Consider the following 23,507-nt stretch of genomic DNA (forward strand, 5'->3'; position numbering starts at 1 on the left):
CGGCATTACAAGGTTTTTTCTTCGTTCTGGTGATCGGAGTGTGATTGACAGGAAGTGGGTGTTTCTGGGCGGAAACTGACCATTTTATGGGTGTATGTGAAAAAACGCTGCCGTTTCTGGGAAAAACGCGGGAGTGGCTGGAGAAACGGGGGAGTGTCTGGGCGAACGCTGGGGGTGTTTGTGACGTCAAACCAGGAACGAAACTGACTGAACTGATCGCAGTGGCAGAGTAAGTGTCGAGCTACTCAGAAACTGCTTAGAAATTTCTATTCGCAATTTTGAGAATCTTTAGTTCGCAATTTTGCTAAGCTAAGATTCACTCCCAGTAGGCGGCAGCTTAGCGTGTGCAAAGCTGCTAAAAGCAGCTTGCGAGCGAACAACTCGGAATGAGGGCCATTGTTTTGCCCATCTGCTAACAAATTTGCTGCTGCGATCAACTCAGAATTACCCCCAATGAGTGATACAAATCCTTGTTCTAATGCTATGGTAATATTTAGCAATACATCCTATTGCTTTGCAAAAATATGCGATTGGGCTTATAGTTAATGCTTTGCCATTTGCTGCCATAGGGTTAGATATGTATGCTAAGATTTGGGCGGGAAAGTCCATCTCACATGTACCGCCACAATACTTTTCCTATTATCGCCAGGTCATCACTTTTATTACCATTCAGTAAAGCATATTTTCCAGTGTTCAGTAGTTTGAAGTAGAAAGTGACAACGTAACATAATTAACTACTTGCTGGCTGGGGGGGGGGCAGGTCAGCTATGCGAGAGATCGTGGTGCGGCAAAGAGGGTGAGGCATGGTGGTGTTGATCACATCATCATGATTACCATGGCATCGTGAAGTGGGTGCAGCGACTCTAAGAGACTTGCCCAGTTTTCCAGGCATCTGAGAGAACCCCTAGATTCAGTTGTCTCTCAGAAGTTCCTGGAGACTAGGCAAGCATGCAATATAGACACCATGAGGTCGAAACTCAATACCTCAGCATGATTCAAATATCAACATCCTTAATGTGGACAACTGGAAACTGTTGACGTTGACAGAATATCAGCATTGTCATAATGTCAGCATTTGTGTTAGGGATTCTGTTAGGGATAGAGTGACAGTAAAAAGACATTGGGCCTAATTCAGAGTTGATCGCAGCAGCAAATTTGTTGGCAGTTGGGCAAAACCATGTGACTTGCAGGGGAGGCAGATATAACATGTGCAGAGAGAGTTAGATTTGGGTGGGGTGTGTTCAAACTGAAATCTAAATTGCACTGTAAAAATAAAGCAGCCAGTATTTACCCTGCACAGAAACAAAATAACCCACCCAAATCTAACTCTCTCTACACATGTTACATCTGCCACACCTGCAGTGCACATGGGCCCTCATTCCGAGTTGATCGCTCGTTGCCGTTTTCGCAGCGTAGCAATCAGGCTAAAAATCGGCTGTTCTGCGCATGCGTATGGTCAGCAGTGCGCACGCGCTAAGTACTTTCACACAAAACTTTGCAGTTTTACACATGGCCGAACGACTGTTTTCTATCGCTCGAGTGATCGGTGAGTGATTGACAGGAAAGGGGTGTTTCTGGGTGGTAACTGACCGTTTTCCGTGAGTGTGCTAAAAAACGCAGGCGTGTCAGCAGAAAACGCAGGCGTGCCTGAAGAAACGGGGGAGTGGCTGGGCGAACGCAGGGCGTGTTTGTGACGTCAAAACAGGAACTGAACAGTCTGCAGTGATCGCAAGGTAGGAGTAAGTTTCAAGCTACTCTGAAACTGCATGAAAACATTTAATAGCAGAACTGCTAACCTTTCGTTCGCACTTCTGCTAAGCTAAGATACACTCCCAGAGGGCGGCGGCCTAGCGTTTGCACTGCTGCTAAAAGCAGCTAGCGAGCGATCAACTCGGAATGAGGGCCATGGTTTTGCCCAACTGCTAACAAATTTGCTGCTGCGATCAACTCTGAATTACCCCCATTGTTAGCATTATATCAGTGTCAACATAGTCAAACTCAATGTTTGACTTAATAAGCATGTCAGCATTGTTGTGTCAACCTAATGAATATTGATATTTTGACCGCTGATATGATATACCACACCCAATGTTTATTTCTCTAACGTCCTAAGTGGATGCTGGGGACTCCGTCAGGACCATGGGGAATAGCGGCTCCGCAGGAGACAGGGCACAAAAATAAAGCTTTAGGATCAGGTGGTGTGTACTGGCTCCTCCCCCTATGACCCTCCTCCAAGCCTCAGTTAGGTTTTTGTGCCCGTCCGAGCAGGGTGCAATCTAGGTGGCTCTCCTAAAGAGCTGCTTAGAAAAAGTTTTTAGGTTTTTTATTTTCAGTGAGTCCTGCTGGCAACAGGCTCACTGCATCGAGGGACTAAGGGGAGAGAATTTCAACTCACTTGCGTGCAGGATGGATTGGATTCTTAGGCTACTGGACACCATTAGCTCCAGAGGGAGTCAGAACACAGGTCTCACCCTGGGGTTCGTGCCGGAGCCGCGCCGCCGACCCCCCTTACAGATGCTGAAGATTGAAGGTCCGGAAACAGGCGGCAGAAGGCTCTTCAGTCTTCATGAAGGTAGCGCACAGCACTGCAGCTGTGCGCCATTGTTGTCACACACTTCACACCAAGCGGTCACGGAGGGTGCAGGGCGCTGCTGGGGGCGCCCTGGGCAGCAATATTTAATACCTTTATGGCAAAAGAATACATCACATATAGCCATTGAGGCTATATGTATGTATTTAACCCATGCCAGATATCTAAAACTCCGGGAGAAAAGCCCGCCGAAATAGGGGGCGGGGCTTATTCTCCTCAGCACACAGCGCCATTTTCCTGCTCAGCTCCGCTGTGAGGAAGGCTCCCAGGACTCTCCCCTGCACTGCACTACAGAAACAGGGTAAAACAGAGAGGGGGGGCATTTTTTGGCGATATTTTGATATATTTAAGCTGCTATAAGGAACAACACTTATATAAGGTTGTTCCCATATATATTATAGCGCTTGGGTGTGTGCTGGCAAACTCTCCCTCTGTCTCCCCAAAGGGCTAGTGGGGTCCTGTCTTCGATAAGAGCATTCCCTGTGTGTCTGCTGTGTGTCGGTACGTGTGTGTCGACATGTATGAGGACGATGTTGGTGTGGAGGCAGAGCAATTGCCGATAATGGTGATGTCACCCCCCAGGGAGTCGACACCGGAATGGATGGCTTTGTTTATGGAATTACGTGATAATGTCAGCACATTACAAAAATCAGTTGACGACATGAGACGGCCGGCAAACCAGTTAGTACCTGCCCAGGCGTCTCAGACACCGTCAGGGGCTGTAAAGCGCCCTTTACCTCAGTCGGTCGACACAGACCCAGACGCAGACACTGAATCTAGTGTCGACGGTGATGAAACAAATGTATTTTCAAGTAGGGCCACACGTTATATGATCACGGCAATGAAGGAGGCTTTGCATATCTCTGATACTGCAAGTACCACAAAAAGGGGTATTATGTGGGGGGTGAAAAAACTACCTGTAGTTTTTCCTGAATCAGAGGAATTAAATGATGTATGTGATGAAGCGTGGGTTAACCCAGATAGAAAAGTGCTAATTTCAAAAAAGTTATTAGCATTATACCCTTTCCCGCCAGAGGTTAGGGCGCGCTGGGAAACACCCCCTAGGGTGGATAAGGCGCTCACACGCTTATCAAAACAAGTGGCGTTACCGTCTCCTGATACAGCCGCCCTCAGGGATCCAGCTGATAGGAGACTGGAAACTACCCTAAAAAGTATATACACACATACTGGTGTTATACTGCGACCAGCCATCACCTCAGCCTGGATGTGCAGTGCTGGGGTCGTCTGGTTGGATTCCCTGACTGAAAATATTGATACCCTGGATAGGGACAGTATTTTATTGACTATAGAGCAATTAAAGGATGCTTTCCTTTATATGCGAGATGCTCAGAGAGATATTTGCACTCTGGCATCGAGAGTAAATGCGATGTCCATATCTGCCAGAAGGAGTTTATGGACGCGACAGTGGTCAGGTGATGCGGATTCCAAACGACATATGGAAGTATTGCCGTATAAAGGGGAGGAATTATTTGGCGTCGGTCTATCGGATCTGGTGGCCACGGCAACTGCCGGAAAATCCACCTTTTTACCTCAGACCCCCTCCCAACAGAAAAAGACACCGTCTTTTCAGCCGCAGTCCTTTCGGTCCTATAAGAACAAGCGGACAAAAGGACAGTCATATCTGCCTCGGGGCAGAGGAAGGGGTAAGAGAGGGCAGCAAGCAGCCCCTGCCCAGGAACAGAAGCCCTCCCAGGGTTCTGCAAAGCCCTCAGCATGACGCTGGGGCCTTACAAGCGGACTCAGGAGCGGTGGGGGGTCGACTCAAGAATTTCAGCGCACAGTGGGCTTGCTCACAGGTGGACCCCTGGATCCTGCAGGTAGTATCTCAGGGTTACAGGTTGGAATTCGAGAAGTCTCCCCCTCGCAGGTTCCTAAAGTCTGCTTTGCCAACGTCTCCCTCAGACAGGGCGACGGTATTGGAAGCCATTCACAAGCTATTTTCTCAGCAGGTGATAGTCAAGGTACCCCTCCTACAACAGGGAAAGGGGTATTACTCCACGCTATTTGTGGTACCGAAGCCGGACGGCTCGGTAAGACCTATTCTAAATCTGAAATCTTTGAACCTGTACATACAAAAATTCAAGTTCAAGATGGAGTCACTCAGAGCAGTGATAGCGAATCTGGAAGAAGGGGACTTTATGGTGTCCCTGGACATAAAGGATGCTTACCTGCATGTCCCAATTTGCCCTTCACATCAAGGGTACCTCAGGTTCGTGGTGCAAAACTGTCATTATCAGTTTCAGACGCTGCCGTTTGGATTGTCCACGGCACCTCGGGTCTTTACCAAGGTAATGGCCGAAATGATGATTCTTCTGCGAAGAAGAGGCGTATTAATTATCCCTTACTTGGACGATCTCCTGATAAGGGCAAGGTCCAGAGAACAGCTGGAGGACGGAGTAGCACTAACCCAACTAGTGCTGCAACAACACGGGTGGATTCTGAATTTTCCAAAATTTCAGTTGACCCCGACGACACGTCTGCTGTTCCTGGGAATGATTCTGGACACGGTTCAGAAAAAGGTGTTTCTTCCGGAGGAGAAAGCCAGGGAGTTATCCGAACTTGCCAGGAACCTCCTAAAACCAGGGAAAGTGTCTGTACATCAATGCACAAGAGTCCTGGGAAAGATGGTGGCTTCTTACGAAGCGATTCCATTCGGCAGATTCCACGCACGAACTTTTCAGTGGGATCTGCTGGACAAATGGTCCGGATCACATCTGCAGATGCATCAGCGGATAACCTTATCGCCACGGACAAGGGTGTCTCTTCTGTGGTGGTTGCAGAGTGCTCATCTGTTAGAGGGCCGCAGATTCGGCATACAGGACTGGGTCCTGGTGACCACGGATGCCAGTCTGAGAGGCTGGGGAGCGGTCACACAGGGAAGAAACTTCCAGGGAGTATGGTCAAGCCTGGAGATGTCTCTTCACATAAATATACTGGAGCTAAGAGCGATTTACAATGCTCTAAGTCTGGCAAAACCCCTGCTTCAGGATCAGCCGGTGTTGATCCAGTCGGACAACATCACGGCAGTCGCCCACGTAAACAGACAGGGCGGCACAAGAAGCAGGACAGCAATGGCAGAAGCTGCAAGGATTCTTCGCTGGGCGGAAGATCATGTGATAGCACTGTCAGCAGTATTCATTCCGGGAGTGGACAACTGGGAAGCAGACTTCCTCAGCAGACACGATCTACACCCGGGAGAGTGGGGACTTCATCCAGAAGTCTTCCACATGATTGTGAACCGTTGGGAAAAACCAATGGTGGATATGATGGCGTCCCGCCTCAACAAAAAACTGGACAGGTATTGCGCCAGGTCAAGAGACCCTCAGGCAATAGCTGTGGACGCTCTGGTAACACCGTGGGTGTTCCAGTCAGTGTATGTGTTCCCTCCTCTGCCTCTCATACCAAAAGTACTGAGAATTATACGACAAAAGGGAGTAAGAACGATACTAGTGGCTCCGGATTGGCCAAGAAGAACTTGGTACCCGGAACTTCAAGAGATGCTCACGGAGGATCCGTGGCCTCTACCTCTAAGACGGGACCTGCTTCAGCAGGGACCGTGTCTATTCCAAGACTTACCGCGGCTGCGTTTGACGGCATGGCGGTTGAACGCCGAATTCTAAGGGAAAAAGGCATTCCGGAAGAGGTCATTCCTACACTGGTAAAAGCCAGGAAGGAGGTGACTGCACAACATTATCACCGCATTTGGAGAAAATATGTTGCGTGGTGTGAGGCCAGGAAGGCCCCCACGGAGGAATTTCAACTGGGTCGATTCCTACATTTCCTGCAAACAGGATTGTCTATGGGCCTCAAATTGGGGTCCATTAAGGGTCAAATTTCGGCCCTGTCGATTTTCTTCCAGAAAGAATTGGCTTCAGTTCCTGAAGTCCAGACTTTTGTAAAAGGAGTACTACATATACAGCCCCCGGTTGTGCCCCCAGTGGCACCGTGGGATCTTAATGTAGTCTTGGATTTTCTCAAATCCCATTGGTTTGAGCCGCTCAAATCGGTGGAGTTGAAGTATCTTACATGGAAAGTAACCATGCTACTGGCCCTGGCTTCAGCCAGGAGAGTATCAGAATTGGCGGCTTTATCATATAAGAGCCCATATCTGATTTTCCATACGGACAGGGCAGAACTGCGGACGCGTCCTCATTTTCTGCCTAAGGTGGTGTCAGCGTTTCACCTGAACCAGCCTATTGTGGTGCCTGCGGCTACTAACGATTTGGAGGATTCCAAGTTGTTGGACGTGGTCCGGGCATTGAAAATATATATTTCAAGAACGGCGGGAGTCAGAAAGTCTGACTCACTGTTTATATTGTATGCACCCAACAAGATGGGTGCTCCTGCTTCTAAGCAGACGATTGCTCGTTGGATTTGTAGCACAATTCAACTTGCACATTCTGTGGCAGGCTTGCCACAACCTAAATCTGTCAAGGCCCATTCCACAAGGAAAGTGGGCTCATCCTGGGCGGCTGCCCGGGGGGTCTCGGCATTACAACTCTGCCGAGCTGCTACTTGGTCAGGGGCAAACACGTTTGCAAAATTCTACAAATTTGATACCCTGGCTGAGGAGGACCTTGAGTTCTCTCATTCGGTGCTGCAGAGTCATCCGCACTCTCCCGCCCGTTTGGGAGCTTTGGTATAATCCCCATGGTCCTGACGGAGTCCCCAGCATCCACTTAGGACGTTAGAGAAAATAAGAATTTACTTACCGATAATTCTATTTCTCGTAGTCCGTAGTGGATGCTGGGCGCCCATCCCAAGTGCGGATTGTCTGCAATACTTGTACATAGTTATTGTTACAAACAAATTCGGGTTGTTATTGTTGTGAGCCGTCTGTTCAGAGGCTCCTACGTTTGTCATACTGTTAACTGGGTTCAGATCACAAGTTATACGGTGTGATTGGTGTGGCTGGTATGAGTCTTACCCGGGATTCAATATCCTTCCTTATTGTGTACGCTCGTCCGGGCACAGTATCCTAACTGAGGCTTGGAGGAGGGTCATAGGGGGAGGAGCCAGTACACACCACCTGATCCTAAAGCTTTATTTTTGTGCCGTCTCCTGCGGAGCCGCTATTCCCCATGGTCCTGACAGAGTCCCCAGCATCCACTACGGACCACGAGAAATAGAATTATCGGTAAGTAAATTCTTATTTTTTTTAAATTTAATAAAATTTGTTTTTACATTTTGTTTCTTTGGGGTCTGTGCACTTTAGTCTTAGAAAGAGATAAAGTGGGTGGAGATATAGGAGCAGATTTAACAAAGAGTGATATCCTTGTTATCATACATAGTTATATAGTTAGTGAGGTTGAAAAAGAGGCAAAATGCCCATCGGGTTCAACTGGATCCGTATTAAGCAGTGCATATTATAATGCACCAGCAGTAGCGTAACTAGAAATTTTTCTCCCCCAAGCCAAAAAATCCTTCTGCGCCCCCCCCCCCCCCATACCCACCATAATTGGCACTAGTAAAGGGACAAATATGCGCGCGCCGCCAAAAAGGGTGTGTGGCTTCGTTGACATGGGCGTGGCTTCACGTAAAGGGGCGTGGCATTGCAGGAAAAGACTACCTTATACCCCAGTTTTGCAACCTGCACGCCCAGACGTTAGCCACCACAGAAAAGAAAAATAATCCTGATTCATGCCCCTTAAATTATTTGTCATTTTTCCTCCTTATAGTAATGCCCAGTATACATTATGCCACATACTGCAATGGCCTTAGCCATTATGCCACACACAATAATGCACATGACACAATATGCACACACCATAATGCCCCCGACACATTATGCCACACACCGTAATGCCTGTGACACATTATGACAGGAATCGCAATGCCCGTTATACATTATGCTACACACTGCAATGCCCCTGATACATTATAGCACATACAATGTCTGTGACACATTATGACACACACCACAATGATCCTGAGACATTATACCACATACCACAATGCCCGTGTTATAGTATACAACACACCGTAATGCCTGACACATTATGACACACACCGCAATGTCCGTGATACATTATGCCAAACACTGCAGTGACCCTGAGACATTATACCACATACCACACAATGCCCGTGATATAGTATACCACACCGTAATGCCCATTACACATTAAGTTCTACAGTAAGGCTTCCAATTACTTTTAAATTACCTGCTCGTTGCCAGGGGTTTCATGCTCTTGGTTCCATGCACGGTGCCAGGGGTTTTCATGCTCAGGGTGTCATGCTCGTTGCCAGGGGTTTCATGCACTGGGTGTCATGCTCGTTGCTAGGGGGTAGTGCTTGTTGCTAGGGCCGTGCTCCCAGTGCCACATATGCTCCCAGTGCCAGATATTCCCCCACAGTGCCAGGTATATGCACCCAGTGCCAGATATTCCCCCACAGTGCCAGGTATATGCCCCCAGTGCCAGATATTCCCTCACAGTGCCACATATGCCCCCTCAGTGCCTGCTCCCCCCAGTGCCAAATATTCCCCCACAGTGCCAGGTATATGCCCCCAGTGCCAGATATTCCCCCACAGTGCCAGGTATATGCCCCCAGTGCCAGATCTTCCCCCACAGTGCCAGGTATATGCCCCCAGTGCCAGATCTTCCCCCACAGTGCCAGGTATATGCCCCCAGTGCCAGATCTTCCCCCACAGTGCCAGGTATATGCCCCCAGTGCCAGGTATATGCCCCCCCCCCCGTGCCAGATATTCCCCCACAGTGCCTGCTTCCCCCCCAGTGCCAGATATTCCCCCCCAGTGCCAGGTATGTGCCCCCAGTGCCAGATATTCCCCCCCAGTGCCAGGTATATGCCCCCAGTGCCAGGTATATGCCCCCCCCAGTGCCAGGTATATGCCCCCAGTGCCAGATATTCCCCCACAGTGCCAGGTATATGCCCCCAGTGCCAGGTATATGCCCCCCCAGTGCCAGATATTCCCCCACAGTGCCTGCTTCCCCCCCAGTGCCAGGTATATGCCCCCCCAGTGCCAGGTATATGCCCCCAGTGCCAGGTATATGCCCCCAGTGCCAGGTATATGCCCCCCCAATGCCTGCTTCCCCTCCCCCTCCTTTGTGTTGGAGGGACACGGAGCGCATAGCGCGCCTCTCCAATGTCCCTCCTGGCTCTCCCCCGGCCGGTCTAATAAAGGAAGTGCCGGTTCGTGAGCCAATCAGAGCTCACGAACGGCACTTTCTTTATTAGACCGGCCGGGGGAGAGCCAGGAGGGACACAGGAGAGGCGCGCGATGTGCGCTCCGTGTCCCTCCGTACACAGTAGGCAGCAGCGGAGGGAAGGAGGGAGAGGAGACCGCAGATTGACATGCGGACGCTCGTCCGCATGTCAATCTGTTCTGTCAGTGGCGCCCCCGCAGCCCCTCGCCCCCAAGCCACCGCGAGGGCTGCGGGGGCAGTAGTTACGCCACTGTGCACCAGCCAAAATAATGGTTTCGTAACCTATTGACAACTATACAGTATTTCGTATCACTCCCATATACATAATGTCAGTATATTAAATGCTGTAGCCTTGGATACCCTTTTCAGCTAGAAAACTGTCCAATCCGTTTTTAAATGCATTTACAGAGTCCGCCATTATTATATTCTCTGGCAGGGAGTTCCAAATCCTTATTGCCTTTACGGTGAAGAACCCTTTCCTACGTTTTGTACAGAATTCTCTCGCCTCTAGCTTCAGTGAGTGCCCACGTGTCCTATACAGAGTTTTATTAATAAACAAATCCCCTGCTAACTCTTTGTATTGACCCTTTACATATTTGAAGATATTAATAATGTCTCCTCTAAGGGGTATATGCAATTCACGGCGAATCGCGGCAAATTATCGCCGTTTTTTTAATTCGACACAATTCGACAGGTGAATTCCGGCAGGTGGCTGCCGGAATTCACCATATTCAATGAAAAACGGATTCGACATTCCCGCGGGCGAAAAACGGCCGATTTGCCGGATTTTGCCGCGATTTTAAAAAACGGGGAAAACCGGGAAAAAATGGCGTGGGGTCCCCCCTCCAAAGCATAACCAGCCTCGGGCTCTTCGAGCTGGTCCTGGTTCTAAAAATGCGGGGAAAAATTTGACAGAGGATCCCCCGTATTTTTAAAACCAGCACCGGGCTCTGCGCCTGGTGCTGGTGCAAAAAATACGGGGGACAAAAAGAGTAGGGGTCCCCCGTATTTTTCACACCAGCATCGGGCTCCACTAGCTGGACAGATAATGCCACAGCCGGGGGTCACTTTTATACAGTGCCCTGCGGCCGTGGCATTAAATATCCAACTAGTCACCCCTGGCCGGGGTACCCTGGGGGAGTGGGGACCCCTTCAATCAAGGGGTCCCCCCCCCAGCCACCCAAGGGCCAGGGCTGAAGCCCGAGGCTGTCCCCCCATCCAATGGCTGCGGATGGGAGGCTGATAGCCTTGAGAAAAATGACAAGAATATTGTTTTTTCCAGTAGTACTACAAGTCCCAGCAAGCCTCCCCCGCAAGCTGGTACTTGGAGAACCACAAGTACCAGCATGCGGGAGAAAAACGGGCCCGCTGGTACCTATAGTACTACTGGAAAAAAAATACCCAAATAAAAACAGGAAACACACACCGTGACTTGTACCACTTTATTACATACTGCCGACACACACATACTTACCTATGTTGACACGAAGCAGTCGGTCCTCTTCTCCAAGTAGAATCCACGGATACCTGAAAATAAAAGATAATTATACTCACCTTCCAGCGTCCAGAGATACATCCACGTCCAGAAAATAATCCAGGTACTTGGCAAAAAAACAAAACGCAATGACCCGATCCTGCGGACTGAAAGGGGTCCCATATTCACACATGAGACCCCTTTCCCCGAATGTGCCGGGACACCACGTGACTCCTGTCACTGAGGTCCCTTCAGCCAATCAGGAAGCGCTACTACGTGGCGCTCACCTGATTGGCTGTGCGCTGTCTGTGCTATGACAGCGCATCGCAAAGCCTCTCCATTATATTCAATGGTGGGAACTTTGCCGTCAGCGGGGGGGTTACCCGCGGTCAGCCGCTGACCGGCGGGTGACCCCACCGCTAGCCGCAAAGTTCCCACCATTGAAAGTAATGGAGAGGCTTTGCGATGCGCTGTCAGCTCAGACGCGCACAGAGCCAATCAGCAGAGTGCAAGGACGTTGCACTCGCTGATTGGCTGAAGAGACCTTTCTGTGACAGCTGTCACATAGAGGTCTCTGCATTCGGGGAAAGGGGTCTCATGTGTGAATATGGGACCCCTTTCAGTCCGCTGGCACGGGTATTTGCGTTTTGTTTTTTTGCCAAGTACCTGGATTATTTTCTGGACGTGGATGTATCTCTGGACGCTGGAAGGTGAGTATAATTATCTTTTATTTTCAGGTATCTGTGGATTCTACTTGGAGAAGAGGACCGACTGCTTCGTGTCAACATAGGTAAGTATGTGTGTGTCGGCAGTATGTAATAAAGTTGTACAAGTCACGGTGTGTGTGTCCTGTTTTTATTTGGGTATTTTCTCTAACGTCCTAGTGGATGCTGGGGACTCCGAAAGGACCATGGGGAATAGCGGCTCCGCAGGAGACTGGGCACAAAGTAAAAGCTTTAGGACTAGCTGGTGTGCACTGGCTCCTCCCCCTATGACCCTCCTCCAAGCCTCAATTAAGATTTTGTGCCCGAACGAGAAGGGTGCAATCTAGGTGGCTCTCCTGAGCTGCTTAGAGTAAAAGTTTAAATAGGTTTTTTTATTTTCAGTGAGACCTGCTGGCAACAGGCTCACTGCATCGAGGGACTAAGGGGAGAAGAAGCGAACTCACCTGCGTACAGAGTGGATTGGGCTTCTTAGGCTACTGGACATTAGCTCCAGAGGGACGATCACAGGCCCAGCCATGGATGGGTCCCGGAGCCGCGCCGCCGGCCCCCTTACAGAGCCAGAAGAGTGAAGAGGTCCGGAAAATCGGCGGCAGAAGACGTCCTGTCTTCAATAAGGTAGCGCACAGCACCGCAGCTGTGCGCCATTGCTCTCAGCACACTTCACACTCCGGTCACTGAGGGTGCAGGGCGCTGGGGGGGGGCGCCCTGGGACGCAATGAAAATACCTTAAATGGCTAAAAATACATCACATATAGCTCCTGGGCTATATGGATGTATTTAACCCCTGCCAGTTTTCCACAAAAAAGCGGGAGAAAGGCCGCCGAAAAAGGGGCGGAGCCTATCTCCTCAGCACACAAGCGCCATTTTTTCCTCACAGCTCCGTTGGAGGAAGGCTCCCTGACTCTCCCCTGCAGTCCTGCACTACAGAAACAGGGTAAAACAAGAGAGGGGGGGCACTAAATTGGCATATTAATATATACAGCAGCTATATTAGGGAAAAACACTTATATAAGGTTATCCCTGTATATATATAGCGCTCTGGTGTGTGCTGGCAAACTCTCCCTCTGTCTCCCCAAAGGGCTAGTGGGGTCCTGTCCTCTGTCAGAGCATTCCCTGTGTGTGTGCTGTGTGTCGGTACGCTGTGTCGACATGTATGAGGAGGAAAATGGTGTGGAGGCGGAGCAATTGCCTGTGTTAGTGATGTCACCCCCTAGGGAGTCGACACCTGACTGGATGGTCTTATGGAAAGAATTACGTGATAGTGTCGGCACTTTACAAAAGACTGTTGACGACATGAGACAGCCGGCAAATCAGTTAATACCTGTACAGGCGTCTCAAACACCGTCAGGGGCTATAAAACGCCCGTTACCTCAGGTCGATACAGACACTGACACGGACACTGACTCCAGTGTCGACGGTGAGGAAACAAACGTATTTTCCAGTAGGGCCACACGTTACATGATCACGGCAATGAAGGAGGTTTTGAACATTTCTGATACTACAAGTACCACAAAAAAGGGTATTATGTGGGGTGTGAAAAAACTACCCGTAGTTTTTCCTGAATCAGATGAATTAAATGAGGTGTGTGATGAAGCGTGGGTTTCCCCCGATAAAAAACTGCTAATTTCTAAAAAATTATTGGCATTATACCCTTTCCCGCCAGAGGTTAGGGCGCGTTGGGAAACACCCCCTAGCGTAGATAAGGCGCTCACACGCTTATCAAAACAAGTGGCGTTACCGTCTCCTGATACGGCCGCCCTCAAGGAACCAGCTGATAGGATGCTGGAAAATATCCTTAAAAGTATATACACACATACTGGTATTATACTGCGACCAGCAATCGCCTCAGCCTGGATGTGCAGTGCTGGGGTGGCTTGGTCGGATTCCCTGACTGAAAATATTGATACCCTGGACAGGGACAATATATTATTGACTATAGAGCATTTAAAGGATGCATTTCTATATATGCGAGATGCACAGAGGGATATTTGCACTCTGGCATCAAGAGTAAGTGCGATGTCCATTTCTGCCAGAAGAGGATTATGGACGCGACAGTGGTCAGGGGATGCGGATTCCAAACGGCATATGGAAGTATTGCCGTATAAAGGGGAGGAGTTATTTGGGGTCGGTCTATCGGACCTGGTGGCCACGGCAACGGCTGGAAAATCCACCTTTTTACCCCAAGTCACCTCGCAGCAGAAAAAGATACCGTCTTTTCAGGCTCAGTCCTTTCGTCCCCATAAGGGCAAGCGGGCAAAAGGCCACTCATATCTGCCCCGGGGCAGAGGAAGGGGAAAAAGACTGCAGCAAACAGCCTCTTCCCACGAACAGAAGCCCTCCCCCGCTTCTGCCAAGTCCTCAGCATGACGCTGGGGCCTTACAAGCGGACTCAGGCAAGGTGGGGGCCCGTCTCAAGAATTTCAGCGCGCAGTGGGCTCACTCGCAAGTGGACCCCTGGATCCTGCAGGTAGTATCTCAGGGGTACAAATTGGAATTCGAGACGTCTCCCCCTCGCCGGTTCCTGAAGTCTGCTTTACCAACGTCTCCCCCCGACAGGGAGGCGGTATTGGAAGCCATTCACAAGCTGTATTCCCAGCAGGTGATAATCAAGGTACCCCTCCTACAACAGGGAAAGGGGTATTATTCCACGCTGTTTGTGGTACCGAAGCCGGACGGCTCGGTGAGACCCATTTTAAATCTGAAATCCTTGAACACTTACATAAAAAGGTTCAAGTTCAAGATGGAGTCACTCAGAGCAGTGATAGCGAACCTGGAAGAAGGGGACTTTATGGTGTCTCTGGATATCAAGGATGCTTACCTCCATGTCCCAATTTGCCCTTCTCACCAAGGGTACCTCAGGTTTGTGGTACAGAACTGTCACTATCAGTTTCAGACGCTGCCGTTTGGATTGTCTACGGCACCCCGGGTCTTTACCAAGGTAATGGCCGAAATGATGATTCTTCGAAGAAAAGGCGTCTTAATTATCCCTTACTTGGACGATTTCCTGATAAGGGCAAGGTCCAGAGAACAGTTAGAGGTCGGAGTAGCACTATCTCAAGTAGTACTACGAATGCACGGATGGATTCTAAATATTCCAAAATCGCAGCTGATTCCGACGACACGTCTGCTGTTCCTAGGGATGATTCTGGACACAGTACAGAAAAAGGTGTTTCTCCCGGAGGAGAAAGCCAAGGAGTTATCCGACCTAGTCAGGAACCTCCTAAGACCAGGCCAAGTGTCAGTACATCAATGCACAAGGGTCCTGGGAAAGATGGTGGCTTCTTACGAAGCGATTCCATTCGGCCGATTCCACGCAAGAACTTTTCAGTGGGATCTGCTGGACAAATGGTCCGGATCGCATCTTCAAATGCATCAGCGGATAACCCTGTCTCCAAGGACAAGGGTGTCTCTCCTGTGGTGGTTACAGAGTGCTCATCTCCTAGAGGGCCGCAGATTCGGCATTCAGGATTGGGTCCTGGTGCCCACGGATGCCAGCCTGAGAGGCTGGGGAGCAGTCACACAGGGAAGAAATTTCCAGGGCTTGTGGTCAAGCATGGAAACGTCACTTCACATAAATATCCTGGAACTAAGGGCCATTTACAATGCCCTAAGTCAGGCAAGACCTCTGCTTCAAGGTCAGCTGGTGTTGATCCAGTCGGACAACATCACGGCAGTCGCCCACGTAAACAGACAGGGCGGCACAAGAAGCAGGAGGGCAATGATGGAAGTGGCAAGGATTCTTCGCTGGGCGGAGAATCATGTGATAGCACTGTCAGCAGTGTTCATTCCGGGAGTGGACAACTGGGAAGCAGACTTCCTCAGCAGACACGATCTTCACCCGGGGGAGTGGGGACTTCACCCAGAAGTCTTCCACATGATTGTGAACCGTTGGGAAAAACCAAAGGTGGACATGATGGCGTCCCGCCTCAACAAAAAACTGGACAGATATTGCGCCAGGTCAAGGGACCCTCAGGCAATAGCTGTGGACGCTCTGGTAACACCGTGGGTGTACCAGTCAGTGTATGTGTTCCCTCCTCTTCCTCTCATACCAAAAGTACTGAGAATCATAAGAAGGAGAGGAGTAAAGACTATACTCGTGGCTCCGGATTGGCCAAGAAGGACTTGGTACCCGGAAATTCAAGAGATGCTCACGGAAGACCCGTGGCCTCTACCTCTAAGAGAGGACCTGCTCCAGCAGGGACCATGTCTGTTCCAAGACTTACCGCAGCTGCGTTTGACGGCATGGCGGTTGAACGCCGGATCCTGAAGGAAAAAGGCATTCCGGATGAAGTCATCCCTACCCTGATCAAAGCCAGGAAGGATGTAACCATACAACATTATCACCGTATTTGGCGTAAATATGTTGCGTGGTGCGAGGCCAGGAAGGCCCCTATAGAGGAATTTCAACTGGGTCGTTTCCTGCATTTCCTGCAAACAGGGCTGTCTATGGGCCTCAAATTAGGGTCCATTAAGGTTCAAATTTCGGCCCTGTCAATATTCTTCCAAAAAGAACTGGCTTCTGTTCCTGAAGTTCAGACGTTTATCAAGGGAGTACTGCATATACAGCCTCCTTTTGTGCCTCCAGTGGCACCTTGGGATCTCAATGTAGTTTTGGGATTCCTAAAATCACATTGGTTTGAACCACTCACCACTGTGGACTTAAAATATCTCACATGGAAAGTGGTAATGCTGTTAGCCCTGGCTTCAGCCAGGCGTGTCTCAGAATTGGCGGCTTTATCCTATAAAAGCCCTTACCTAATTTTTCATACGGACAGGGCAGAATTGAGGACTCGTCCTCAATTTCTACCTAAGGTGGTTTCAGCATTTCACTTAAACCAGCCTATTGTGGTGCCTGCGGCTACTAGGGACTTGGAGGATTCCAAGTTGCTGGACGTAGTCAGGGCCCTGAAAATATATGTTTCCAGGACGGCTGGAGTCAGGAAATCTGATTCGCTGTTTATCCTGTATGCACCCAACAAGCTGGGTGCTCCTGCTTCTAAGCAGACGATTGCTCGTTGGATTTGTAGTACAATTCAGCTTGCACATTCTGTGGCAGGCCTGCCACAGCCAAAATCTGTAAAAGCCCATTCCACACGGAAAGTGGGCTCATCTTGGGCGGCTGCCCGAGGGGTCTCGGCTTTACAACTTTGCCGAGCAGCTACTTGGTCAGGGGCAAACACGTTTGCTAAATTCTACAAATTTGATACCCTGGCTGAGGAGGACCTGGAGTTCTCTCATTCGGTGCTGCAGAGTCATCCGCACTCTCCCGCCCGTTTGGGAGCTTTGGTATAATCCCCATGGTCCTTTCGGAGTCCCCAGCATCCACTAGGACGTTAGAGAAAATAAGAATTTACTTACCGATAATTCTATTTCTCATAGTCCGTAGTGGATGCTGGGCGCCCATCCCAAGTGCGGATTGTCTGCATTACTTGTACATAGTTATTGTTACAAAAATCGGGTTATTGTTGTTGTGAGCCATCTTTTCAGAGGCTCCTTCTGTTATCATGCTGTTAACTGGGTTCAGATCACAAGTTGTATGGTGTGATTGGTGTGGCTGGTATGAGTCTTACCCGGGATTCAAAATCCTTCCTTATTGTGTACGCTCGTCCGGGCACAGTATCCTAACTGAGGCTTGGAGGAGGGTCATAGGGGGAGGAGCCAGTGCACACCAGCTAGTCCTAAAGCTTTTACTTTGTGCCCAGTCTCCTGCAGAGCCGCTATTCCCCATGGTCCTTTCGGAGTCCCCAGCATCCACTACGGACTATGAGAAATAGAATTATCGGTAAGTAAATTCTTATTTTTTTTCCAGTAGTACTACAGGTACCAGCGGGCCCGTTTTTCTCCCGCATGCTGGTTCTTGTGGTTCTCCAAGTACCAGCTTGCGGGGGAGGCTTGCTGGGACTTGTAGTACTACTGGAAAAAACAATATTCTTGTCATTTTTCTCAAGGCTATCAGCCTCCCATCCGCAGCCATTGGATGGGGGGGACAGCCTCGGGCTTCACCCTTGGGTGGCTGGGGGGGGGACCCCTTGATTGAAGGGGTCCCCACTCCCCCAGGGTACCCCGGCCAGGGGTGACTAGTTGGATATTTAATGCCACGGCCGCAGGGCACTGTATAAAAGTGACCCCCGGCTGTGGCATTATCTGTCCAGCTAGTGGAGCCTGATGCTGGTGTGAAAAATACGGGGGACCCCTACTCGTTTTGTCCCCCGTATTTTTTGCACCAGGCGCAGAGCCCGATGCTGGTTTTAAAAATACGGGGGATCCTCTGTCAAATTTACCCCCGCATTTTTAGAACCAGGACCAGCTCGAAGAGCCCGAGGCTGGTTATGCTTTGGAGGGGGGACCCCACGCCATTTTTTCCCGGGATTTTACCATTCCATCTATAAAAAAAAAAAAAAAAAAAAATTTATATTATTTTTAAAAATATATAAATAATACTTGTGCCTCCAAAAAAGACAAACCAAGTACCTAATCCCTTCTAATATAAATAGATCTGATATTACCAAGAAAAAAAAACACAAAAAAAACATGTTTTAAATTTTTTTTATTGGTTTCACCCTCCAAAATGTGGCGGATTGAAAATGACGAATTTGCTGTCTAAAAGCACTGTTGTCGAATTTCCAAACTTGAATTGAATACACTTTGGTCGAATTGCAGCACTTGTATCATTGCAGAAAAGTCGAATTTCAAAAAGTCGAATTTTGAAAGTCCGTTTTTTTGACGGAAAGTACTGAATTGCATTGACGAATTATTATTTTTGGCGAAAATGTCCCGAAATTCGACAATTTCGGGAATTCGACCGCAATTGCATATATCCCTTAGTCTCCTTTTTTCAAGGGAATACAAATTTAACCTAGTAAGCCTTTCCTCATACTCCAGTGTCTCTTACCCTTTAATCAGTTTAGTAGCTCACATTTGAACTCTTTCGAGCTCCCCCCGATATCTTTTTTATAATATGGTGCCCAAAATTGAACACAATATTCCAGATGTGGACGTACCAGTGATTTAGACAGAGGCAGATCCTCATCCCTTGACTCAATACTCGTTATGAATGATAAATGGTGCTCCAGCCAATCACCTTCAGTCATTTTACAATCACATGACAGGAGCAGATTGGCTGGAGCACCATTTATTATTCATAATGAGTGATAACAAGAATATCACTCATTGTTAAATCTGCCCCACAGCCTGTAACATGACAGTTAGGAGCTGATTGGCTTGTACATTATCTCCATCTACTATGGGGTGTATTTAATTTGCTCCAACAATATTGAATCCACCCCCCTGCGTATTCAATTGCAGGCTGTTTTTTTTCTTGTTTTTAAGGCATTTTTTTTGCCATTTCCTTTTCTTTTTTTTTTCTTTTTTAGTGAAAAAGGCGTTGGTGATAAATACTTCAAAACTGGTGAAAACTCCACGGGTTTTCATCGTGGCAGGTGCAAATACACGTGAATTCGCCAATCCACATGTTTTTCGCTCCTGCTGAGTTTTTCGCCTGGGAAAAAAAAAACGGCCCTGTAATTGAATAGGGTGAATCCCCATTCACCCCCAAAAATAGAAAAAAGTGCAGTTTTTTTCGCCTGGGCGAAAAAACGTCCCTAATTAAATTCCCCCGTATATCTCTCTCCAAGGCTTAGTACATAGACCCCTGTATTTTTTATTAGTGGATTTGAAAGCTAAAATCTGAGGTTTCAGTTCCTCTGAGTATATACAAGTGGCCATGTGTAAATCCACAGAGACTGGCGTGGGGAAATTGAGTTAACCCTTTCCATGCTAGGCCAGTATTCTCGCTATAGCGGTGATATAACATCCCTTACTGTTAGCACAGTGATGCGATACTAAGCCCTGTTTCCGTGATACCGGGTTATCTGTTACAAAATCACTGGTATAGTGGGGGTCATTCCGAGTTGTTCGCTTGCTAGCAGTTTTTAGCAGCCGTGCAAACACTATGCCGCCGCCCTCTGGGAGTGTATTTTAGCTTAGCAGAAGTGCAAACGAAAGGATCGCAGAGCGGCTACAAAAATAAATTGTGCAGTTTCTGAGTAGCTTCAGACCTACTCAGCGCTTGCGATCACTTCACACTGTTCAGTTCCGGATTTGACGTCACAAACACGCCCTGCGTTCGGCCAGCCACGCCTGCGTTTTTCCTGGCACGCTTGCGTTTTTTCGAATACTCCCTGAAAACGGTCAGTTGCCACCCAGAAATGCCCACTTCCTGTCAATCACTCTGCGGCCAGCAGTGCGACTGAAAAGCTTCGCTAGACCTTGTGTAAAAATACATCGGCCGTTGTGAAAGTAAGTCGCGCGTGCGCACTGCACCGCATACGCATGCGCAGAAGTGCAGTTTTTTTCCTTAATTGTACCGCAGCGAACATTTTCAGCTAGCGATCAACTCGGAATGACCCCCTGTGTCTAGAATGCGCTTGTGTGAGCCGGATTTGGGCTCTCTGTTCCACATGTGAGGGGTATATAAATAGAAGAAGAAAAATATATACATGATTTATCCAAGGAATAAGTGTTTTCAGTTCTTTTTCTGTTCTGTCCATAGTGCTGCAATCCTTAAATGGCTTCCCGTTACCGGCAACTACAGCAGAACTAAAGCATTGAAAAGCCCCATCACACTCACTTTTGTTAAGGCCTGAAGTTGGTTTTACGTGGAAGAAACAGGTCCACACACAGTAACAGTATTTCTACTTGTTCTTTATGGTACTACTGCATTTACCCCCTTGTGGTTAATTTACAGTGACAGTAGAATTAAAACATTTCAAAGACTTGCAAATCGAGGCCAATTGTCCCAAGATATTACCACGTAGCCAATGCGGGGCGTGACTGTGGTAATTACATAAAGGGGTAGAGAGTGCACGATTTTAGGGCCACTTTGCAGAAGGATGCACAGCCGTTTCCACTCTGCAAAACGCCATGAGAGGGAATAGACGTTTTGAGGCTCCATAAATCTCTCCTGGCCAGCGACACGACTGAATAGTGATTCCACAGTTTAATCTTTATTAAAATATCCCTAATCCCTTTAGCTGTAGACAGATGCTTTATTTTAGCTTACAAACAGATCATCTCCCTGCTCACTGATTATTGCCATAAACTGCTCCCTTCCCATCTACTGGTTATAATTCTTAGCTGGGAAAGGTTATAACATGCAGATACTGTAAGTTTAGCGCTAGGGATCAGCAGAAATGAACCTCATGTACAAGGTAACGGCTTTACCAAGCCATTATCCCATCCCATTGCTACTTCTCACTCTACACAAACACAACATGTATTCCATCTGGGGAACATCAGAGGAGCGCAGTACGGAAGACACTCGCTCATCTCAAAGTATGCCACTGTGGTGTCACTTTTTTAATTAAAAATACTGTAAAATGGGTCACGGTGGGGTCAGACACTGGGGCCGTCTTACCGCGGGACCTGAGTGTGCTTCTCCGCATTGGTAATTGCAAATGAATTAACAGTACAATCCATTAAATGGCTTCTGGTTCTTCTTCCTGTCTGTATGCCTATCTGTGTAGCACCAGCCTATAGAGCAGTGTTTTTCAACCACTGTGCCGTGGCACACTAGTGTGCCCTGAGCAGTCTCCCGGTGTGCCGCCATAGAAGCACAGCCAGGCCCGTCAGTGTTTTGCAGATACTGAGGTCCTGGAACAATCAATACTGGTGGGTCTAGTGGTTGCAGAGCCAGTTCTCATTTTGGACCCGGGTAGTGTTGGACTCTTCTGGCTTTCTCAGATGTGGCTCAGGCGTTACCTATGGAGAAGCTGCGACATGATATCCTAGAACACGCATCTGCACCATGCATCACCATTATATTTGAGTGTGCCTTGGCAATATTTAAATCTTGGTCAGTGTGCCGCGAGTTGTAAAAGGTTGAAAATCTCTGCTATAGAGTAATATCACCTGTCTTGTACTACCATGCTGCAGTGTAACATAAAGCACAAGCAGGGATGAGAACCATCTGATTTCAGACAGATATCTTGCACCAAGGACGCTGATACCGCTGCCTTCACAAGTGGATGGATGGGGGTGGTTCCGCTGCGCAGATACGTGCAACTGTGAATACAGGTGAATGTAAACATTTATTTCCATGGGCGCATCTGCAGCTCTGAATCAGGCCCTGTAGTTGTACGTTTTGTGAAATATATATTGGATTTATAGACCTAGAGAGCGATGGTCAATTTATTCTGTTATGCGGCTAGCAGAGCTCAAGTCTTTGCTTGTGTCTACGCCTACTCCCCTAATGGCGTAAAGTTTCCAGGCCTCCCCTGGTGCCTCGTTTTCTCATCCAGGCAATGTCAAAGCTCACATCACTTTCTTCAAACACAACGAAGCCTAAGCGTCCAAATGTGGTTGGCAAGTAGAGACGCTGAGATGATCTAGGAAAAGATAGATTGATTCTTTGGGAAATTCCCGTAAATTTTGAATAAACAGGGTGAGATCAGAGACGAAGCAGTGATATATGTCTGTGCTAAATGTACAGAACAGTGCATCGTACAAGCGTGTCCTCTTCTCACACTAGCTTACACTCAGGCTGAGCCAGCGCTCTCCTGGTCTGATGTCATCTGTGCGTGGTCCAGAAAACACAAATCTCATTCTATGGTCCCTGGAGGTCAGCCGCTCTCACCATCTCCCGTCTCATTCTCCTTCTTGTATGTCAGAGTGCCATCTCTGGAAGTCACACTGTGAAACCACTGATGAGGGGACGCAGCGATGACAGTTCATTACAGCCTTTGCCCACTACAGGAAACTGCCTCTGTTCACTGAAAACAACAGAACTCAAATTTATTAGTGTTTGTATATTGCTAGTTTTGTAGCTATTTGCTTGCTTTTTTGTTTGTTTGTTTGTTTGTTTAGGCTTTATACTGCTACATTGGTTTTTAGCTCCCTTTCAGTCTGATATTATTGTGTGCAATTCACAAACACACTGAGCGATAAGGATGATATATATAGATATATATATAATTTATTAATTAACAGTTTCTTATATAGCGCAGCAAATTCCGTTGCGCTTTACAACTGGACACAATGATAAAACAAATGGGTAGTAATAAACAGTCATAGAGGTAGGAAGGCCCTGCCCGCAAGCTTACAATCTATAGGAAATATATTGTTACGATCACTGGGCCTAATTAAGCATGGAACGCATGTACGATTGCGTTCGCATGCTGAAGCCCTGTTAAGTGAGCACACAGTGAGTTGCGAAAGTATCTCACTTGTGCGAAAACTTCTGCCTGAGGGCTACCCTAAATATGTGAAAGCAACGTTTGCGGGAGGGGGGGGGGGGATGGATTCGGCATGTGGGGCGGACTTGACTTGTGCTTGGCGTCCCCACGCATGTTAGGGTAATAGATTGTAGATGTGCGTTTTTTCGCACATCTATGATTTATGCTGAATTAGGCCCAAAGTCAGAGCAATATATCGTCAATATATTGCTTGATGTATACCGAGCCTAATACTTATGTGTGTACAGCCTATTCATTAACTTGCTTTAAAATATGACAATATTGGCAATGATATTAGGCATT

At 48.2% G+C, this 23,507-nt stretch overlaps 1 long non-coding RNA gene across 6 annotated transcripts in view; it reads left to right on the forward strand.

Moving 5' to 3' along the window:
• The window catches only part of LOC134970233 (uncharacterized), a 307,651-nt gene that overhangs the window by 213,700 nt on the left and 70,444 nt on the right, over positions 1-23,507 (forward strand). For 2 of the 6 annotated variants that reach the window (XR_010189735.1, XR_010189733.1), the window contains one exon: positions 20,525-20,682. The exons of 3 other annotated variants lie outside the window; for them this stretch is intronic. This is a non-coding gene — a long non-coding RNA (uncharacterized LOC134970233). Of the gene's footprint in view, positions 1-20,524; positions 20,683-21,906; positions 22,048-23,507 lie in introns of all 6 variants that reach the window. One more of the 6 variants, XR_010189734.1, reaches the window with a different exon arrangement.

This window comes from Pseudophryne corroboree, chromosome 11 (assembly GCF_028390025.1).
Source record: "Pseudophryne corroboree isolate aPseCor3 chromosome 11, aPseCor3.hap2, whole genome shotgun sequence".
Lineage (NCBI taxonomy): Eukaryota > Metazoa > Chordata > Amphibia > Anura > Myobatrachidae > Pseudophryne > Pseudophryne corroboree.